Source organism: Anopheles moucheti (genome assembly GCF_943734755.1).
Source record: "Anopheles moucheti chromosome X unlocalized genomic scaffold, idAnoMoucSN_F20_07 X_unloc_12, whole genome shotgun sequence".
In the NCBI taxonomy this organism is placed as follows: Eukaryota; Metazoa; Arthropoda; class Insecta; order Diptera; family Culicidae; genus Anopheles; species Anopheles moucheti.
The window spans coordinates 105,001-112,500 of NW_026453518.1; positions in this window are offsets into that span (position 1 = coordinate 105,001).

Sequence of the window (7,500 nt, forward strand, 5' to 3'; positions counted from 1 at the left end):
AGTCGCGATCGAGAGCTCGACCTGAGTGGACGTGAAATCCGCGCTCCTCGGTTTTTCAAAGCAAAAGTGCCGCAATTTGCGCTTGATCGGTGCGAAAGTTTGTAATAAAGTTGGAGGTACCCTCCGGAACCCCCCCTGCGAATTTGGTGGCCCCACGCCCCCCCTTGCGTGTGTTATTGAACGAAACGGTTTTTGTGACATATTGTGCGAAAGAGTGAAGATATCGAAAAAGTGATAGTGACACTTTGTGGGCCTCACCAGGCCACACCTTTTGGTGAAGAAACATTGGTCGAATTGATGGAGTTCGCGGAACGGCAGGTGTTTTTGTGGTGAAATTTCACACCTGTATAACTCCGAACATTGCGGACCGATCCGGCTGGAAGGTGTTTTAAAAGTTGCGCTCTGCAGTAAAGAATAGGTGTTGAAAATTTCGTGTCAATCGGACGAAAACTCAGTGAGTTATTAGCGAACAAAGAAAACCACGTGCTCGTCGAAAATGGCGGCGTGTGTGTGAAAAAGAGCGAGGAAAAAAACTTCCGGACGAATCACCCCCCTGCTGGAGCGCTAGCGCTCCCGGAGGGGCACTCCCGGACGAAATTTCACCGCTCTTTACGTGTGTGTGTGACATTTTCGGCCCAATACCATCGTGTGGGGTGTCTAACGACGCGTCTCGGAAAGAGGAGTGGGGGAAACGCGGTTTCCCCCCCCTAGCACCACCCACCCGCCACCCAGCCCCGGAAAACCCCCGCGAATAGTGGTTTTCCGCGATTTTCCCGGCCAAGGAGCGGAGGTAGAGCTCCCGGGTGTTTGGAAGAAAGTTGCGGGGTGAATTTTCACATCGAAAACCATCGCCGGAAAAGCGATTTTCGCAACATCCAGAGAGATACGGGCGGAAAAGCGTTTTTCCGGAGAAGAAAATTTTCGCCCTGATACCGTCGTGCGGGGTATCAAACGACGAGTTTTCAAGAGGGGAGTCGGGAAAACCCCACCCCACCACCATACCACCCACCCCCACCCCCCTAGAGCGGAAAAACCACCCAGGAAGCGGTTTTTCGCGATTTTTCCGAGGAAAACTTCATCGCCACCCCGGCAAGTGGGGTATCAGAAGAAGCGGCTCGGCGGGACGAGTCCATCGCGCGCCTCCCCGTTCTTCTACCATCTTCCCTCACCTCGCCCGGGCGGAAAAACCTCTCCGTCGATCCTCGTGGCAGTCCGCTGCTGGCGTCCCTCCTTGAGGGGGAGTAAAACCAGCTTAAAGCGCGGAATCTTCCTTCCTTCTGGCGATGATGTCCACCAGTAGGAACCTTCGATCACGGTCGGGATCGACCGATAGCCGAGCACCGGTGGGCTCGAAACCGGTAGTGATGCTCAGCAGAGTGCCGGAAGGGCAGACCGCAGCCACGAGCGGTGCTCGCACGAGTGGCGTTGGCACGGCCACGGCTGTTAAAGGAGCCACGATGGAGAGGCTCATCGAGCGTCTGGAGGACGAGCTATCTCTCCTCCGTGTTCAGCTGACGGAGCAGGCTGAGCAATATAGGAAAGACCTCGCGGCGATGCAGGAGTGCCATCGCCAGGAGGTGCTCCATCTGCGAGAGGAGAACCGTAAGGAGCGGGAGATGGTCTCTGGGCTTCTTACGCAACTGGTTGTTGCGCAATCGCAGCAGCAACAGCAGCAGCAGCAGCAGCAGCAGCTGGCACAACAGCGAGAGGGTGCGGTGACGGCTACGGTGGTGCCGTCTCCGGACCAGGAAGGCGGCTCCTGGGCCGAGGTGGTGCGCCGTAAGCCGGCACGCCAGCAGCCGGCTCAGCAGCATCAGCAGCAGTGGCCGCAGCTCCAGCAACGGCAGCAGCCGCAGCGGCAACAGCAGCAACGTCCGCAGCAACATCAGAGCGGACAGCGTTCGGCTGGGCAGCCCCAGCAACAACAGTGGCGTTTGCAGGGCCAGTTGCTGCGGAAGCAGAGTAAGCAGCAGCCAGCATACCAGCAGCAGCAGTGGACGAACATGCAACAACAGCAGGAGAAGCGGCGCCCGAGACGGAAACGTCCAGATGAAATCGTCGTTGTGCCTGCCCCAGGAGTGTCCTACAAGGATATGTACGTGAAGCTCCGGACCAGTCCGCGGATAGCTGATTTCCAGCGGCAAATTGGTGTTGGCAGAAGAACGCCAAAAGACCACCTTCTGCTGCCGTTGAGCCGCGACGTTGATAGTGCCGCGCTGAAGGACATCATTCAGGAAGTCATCGGGGAGACTGGATCTGCATCCGTCAGGACCGAGATGGCTGAGGTCGTCCTGACCGGGATTGATAACATGGTCGACGAAGAAGCTATCAAAAAGGCGATCATGACCTCTCTGGGCAAGCAGTCGTCGGTAGCTACCGTGAACCTTTGGGAGCGTCGTGATATGACGAAGCGGGCCCGCGTGCGCCTCCCACGAGCAGAAGCCGATCTCGTCAAGGACCGACGGCTGGAGCTGGGCTACACGTATTGTGCGGTGCACGAAGCCCCAAAAGTGTCGGGTCAGCTGGCTCGGTGCTTCCGGTGTTTGGAGCGGGGGCACATCGCCGCAAGATGTACTGGGGACGACCGGTCTAAGTGTTGTATACGATGCGGCGACCACAACCACAAGGCGTCGGGTTGCACCAATGACATCAAGTGTATGCTGTGCGGCGGTGCCCATCGCATCGGTGCTGCAGCTTGTGGTGCACAGCCCTCTAACTAGATGGATGTGCTCCAGATTAACGTGAACCGCAGCAGGAGCGCACAAGATCTTGCGCTCAACACGATGAGGACGGAGCGGGCGGACGTCTGCTTAATGGTGGAGCTGCATAGTGTTCCCAGGAACAACGGGAACTGGGTGGCGGACAGGGACGGGAAGGTGGCCATCATAGCCAGCAGCGAGTCTTATCCGGTCCAGCAAGTGGTCTCCGTGACGCAGTCTGGGATCGCGGCTGCCCGGATCAACGGCGTCCTGTTCATTTGCTGCTATGTGTCGCCTTCAGCGGGTGTTCCAGAGTTCGAGGAGATCATGCAGCGCATCGAAGTGGTAGCGAGAGGTCACTCGCACGTCGTCATGGCAGGGGACCTTAACGCGTGGCATAGCGCTTGGGGTAGCGGCCGCACCAACGCAAAGGGCGAGATTGTGGTCCAGCTCGTCGACAGCTTGGGGCTGGAGGTGTTAAACACCGGCACCGCCCCAACCTTCCTGGGCAACGGAGTGGCTCGTCCGAGCGTGGTGGATGTTGCCTTTGCCAGTCGCAGCATCGCCGGAGCTAACACCTTTCCGGAGCATCGATGGAGGATTATGAGCCGGTACTCGTACAGCGACCACGTGTACATTCGGTTTGCTGTGGGGGAGTTTCTTCAGCGGCCAGCGGCAGATCGTCGTCGACAGGAGAGTCCTTCTACGCGAGAAAGCGGCACGAGATGGCGTACCCGTCAGTTTGACGCCCGGCTTTTCGACGTGGCGCTCGACGTAGCATCGTTCGCAGAGCGGGTTACAAGTGCGGGAAGCTTGGAGAGGGTCCTGACGGAAGCTTGCGATGGAACCATGGCGCGAGTGTTCCCTTCGCAAGGCCATTCGGGACGACCTGCTTATTGGTGGACGCCAGCGATCGAGGCCTTGTGTGAGGACTGCCGCCTCGCTAAGGATCGCTTCGAAGCCGCAACCAACGAGGCAGAGCAGCTCGCCGCAGCCAGCGATCTCCTTCAGGTGCGGACCGCCCTGGAGACAGCTATCACCACCAGCAAGAGAACGCACTTCGACGAGATGCTGCAGGGGCTCGCGGACGACGAGACGGGACAGTGGTTCCGTAACGTGCTTAGCCGCCTCCGTGGAAGCTGGACAGCGAGGGAGCGCGACCCATCGGTTCTGGAGGGCGTCGTCTCCACTCTGTTCCCCCAGCATCCTCCAGTTGACTGGCCTTCGTCGTCAAGCCAAGTCCTGGAGAGAGGGGAAGAGGAACCAGTTCGGGCCGTCTCAACGCAGGAGCTGCTGGACATCGCGAGCTCACTGAACCCGCGGAAGGCCCCAGGTCTGGACGGTGTGCCGAATGCCGCTCTGACTGCCGCCATTCGGAAGCATCCGGTGGTCTTTCGTGACATGTTCCAGGAATGCTTGGACAGCGAGCGGTTCCCGGATGAATGGAAGAGACAGAAGCTGGCCCTTGTCCCCAAGCCGGGCAAGCCACCGGGACTCGCTTCTTCTGCGCGCCCGATCCTGCTGCTGAACAACCCGGGAAAGGTATATGAGCGGATGCTGCTGACGCGGATCAACGACGTCGTGGAGGACTTGGATTCGCCAAGGTTGGCGGAAAACCAGTTCGGGTTCCGGAAGGGCCGTTCGACTGTACAGGCGATCCAACTGGTGGTGGATGCGGGCCGTCGCGCGATGTCATTCGGACGGACAAACAACCGGGACAAGCGCTGCCTCCTGGTTGTTGCACTGGACGTGCGCAACGCATTCAACACTGCCAGCTGGCAGTGCATCGCTGCTGCGCTCGAGGACAAGGGCGTGCCGAGGCAGATACGCAACATCCTGAAGGACTATTTCACCGACAGGGAGCTCGTCTATGACACCGCAGACGGGCCCGTTACACGTCGAGTGACTGCAGGTGTTCCACAGGGGTCCATCCTGGGCCCGACACTGTGGAACATTATGTATGACGGCGTGTTACGGGTCGAGCTCCCCGAAGGGGCCAGCGTCATCGGCTTTGCGGACGATATTGCGGTCCTGGCACAGGGGTGCACACCAGAGGAGGCGGCATCTGTAGCTGAACAGGCGGTGGACGCGATCGCGGCCTGGATGGAGGACCATCACCTGCAGCTCGCTCCGGAGAAGACCGAGGGCGTGATGATCTCCAGCCTGCGGAGAGGTGAACTGAGGGTGCCGTTCCGCGTCGGAGACACCATCATCCACAGTAAGCAGTCGATCCGGTACCTGGGGGTCCAGATCCACGACCACCTTTCGTGGAAGCCACACGTGGAGCTGTCGACGGCCAAAGCCCTCCGCGTGGTAGGCGTGGTCACCTCAGTCATGAGAAACCACAGTGGACCCCAGGTGGCCAAGCGTCGGTTGTTGGCGGCGGTGGCGGAGTCGATCGTCCGGTATGCTGCCCCCGTGTGGTCTGAGGCGACGGATCTGCAGTGGTGCCGACGGAAGCTGGCCCAGGTGCAGAAGCCCCTGGCACGTGGCGTCACCAGCTCGTTCGTGTCGGTGGCATACGAGACCGGAGTCGTGCTAGCAGGCCTTGTGCCGTTCAGGCTGCTGGTGCGAGAGGACGCAAGGTGCCATCGGAGGCTCCTAGCTGCTCCGGGTGCCAGCCGCAAGGACATCCGGCTGGAGGAGCGGCAGAGGACTCTGCAGGAGTGGCAGAGAGCATGGGACGAGGCGGCCGCAGCATCAACGGCCAGTCGGTACGTGGTTTGGGCCCACCGAGTGATCCCGGACCTGCACCAGTGGATGGGAAGGCGGCATGGAGAGGTGGATTTCCACCTCTCGCAGGTGTTAACCGGGCACGGTTTCTTCCGGGAATACCTCCATGTCTGCGGTTTTGCCCCATCGGCGGAGTGCCCACGGTGCCCGGGGTCTGTCGAGTCGGTGGCCCACGTGCTGTTCCGGTGCGAGGTGTTCCAGGACATCCGAGTGGAGCTGCTGGGGTACGGCACCAGCGACCCAGTCAACGAGGACAACATGGGCATGAAGTTGCTGGAGAGCCCCGAGCGGTGGAACAACATCCAGGAAGCTGCACGCAGAATCACGAAGGTGTTACAGCAGCTCTGGCGCGAGGATGAGCTGCAGCTCAACCTTCGTGCACATCTCGAATCGCAACCGGCGATAACATCAGCAGACGACGCTGGTGCACAGGATGGCGAGCAGGTGTCTGTCGACGGGGTGGCGGACCTCTTCCGAGTCAACCGAGGTCGAGCCAGCCGAAACAGAAGAGGTCGTCGAAGGGCTGAAGAACGGGCGGAAGTGCGCCTTGCATCCGCACTGGCAGCAGCTGAACGTGATCGTGAGAGGATCATTCTGATGGCGGCGGTGCAGGCGGAGGAAGCAGGAGAAGCGCCACCACCTATCCCCACACGAGGACGCGGACTGCCTCCTTCTCCGAGTACCTTGAGAGCGCGACACGAGCGAAGACTCTACCTACAGCGGGTCTATCGTCAACGAGCGAGGGAAGGGACTCTACCACCAGTCCCACGAGGTAGAAGCCGGCGGAGTCGGACAGCCCCTTCGGAGGCGGACATCATCCGGCGGCGTGTGAGAAGACGAGAGATGGAGCGGCTACGCCGAACATCACGAAGGGAGCCGTCCAACCAGGGGGTGCGTGAGGTGCTATCTGCAGACTCCCTGGCATCTATCACGGAATCTACTACTTCCGGCCGATAAGCGAGGGGAATTTCGGGGGTGGAAAGTAAATAGAGGAACGGCATTATCGAATGCGATGGGAGACCCATACGATTAATGGAATTAATAAAGGCGATGCCACGTGCGCTTAATACTCCTGGTCCCAAGCCCCGCTAGGGAACGGGTCCAGGAAGGGGAGACAAGGGATAGATATAAGTTTAATTTTTAAGCTTTTGTACAAATAAATCCCTTGAGTGTTAACAAAAAAAAAAAACGAAGTGGAGCTTGCGGCTTAATTTGACTCAACACGGGAAAATTTACCAGGTCCGAACTTATCGAGGTAAGACAGATTGAGAGCTCTTTCTCAAATTTAAGGGTAGTGGTGCATGGCCGTTCTTAGTTCGTGGAATGATTTGTCTGGTTAATTCCGATAACGAACGCGACTCAAACAAGCTAACTAGAACGCTGTCAGCAGTGCACCTCCGGGCGCACCTGACGTCAAGGCCGGCGGCCCCTTCACGGGCGGTCGTCGGCCACGTTTGCCCTGCTTAGCGGGACAACTTGTGTTTAGCAAGGTGAGAATGAGCGATAACAGGTCCGTGATGCCCTTAGATGTTCTGGGCTGCACGCGTGCTACAATGTGAGCAGCAGCGTGTTCTCGCCAATTGGCGCCCCCATTCCGAGAGGAACGGGAAATCACCCAAATGCTCATTTAGTTGGGATTGGGGACTGCAACGGTCCCCATGAACCTGGAATTTCTAGTAAGTGCTAGTCATTAGCTAGCGCTGATTACGTCCCTGCCCTTTGTACACACCGCCCGTCGCTACTACCGATGGATTATTTAGTGAGGTCTCTGGAGGCACACCTTCCGCGGTTCCTTCGTGAGCTGCAGCTGGCATGGCCGAAGTTGACCGAACTTGATGATTTAGAGGAAGTAAAAGTCGTAACAAGGTTTCCGTAGGTGAACCTGCGGAAGGATCATTACCGATCAATACATATATGTTGTTGTGTGAGTTGGTTAGAGAGATAGAGAAACACGGTATCAGCAGAACAAACTGCTATGTTACCTTTTGGGGGCCGCGCACGCCAATTAGACCCGCGAGAGAGGTGTGTCTATACTACGATATTGAGCGTGCGCGACCGTAGGCCAGTG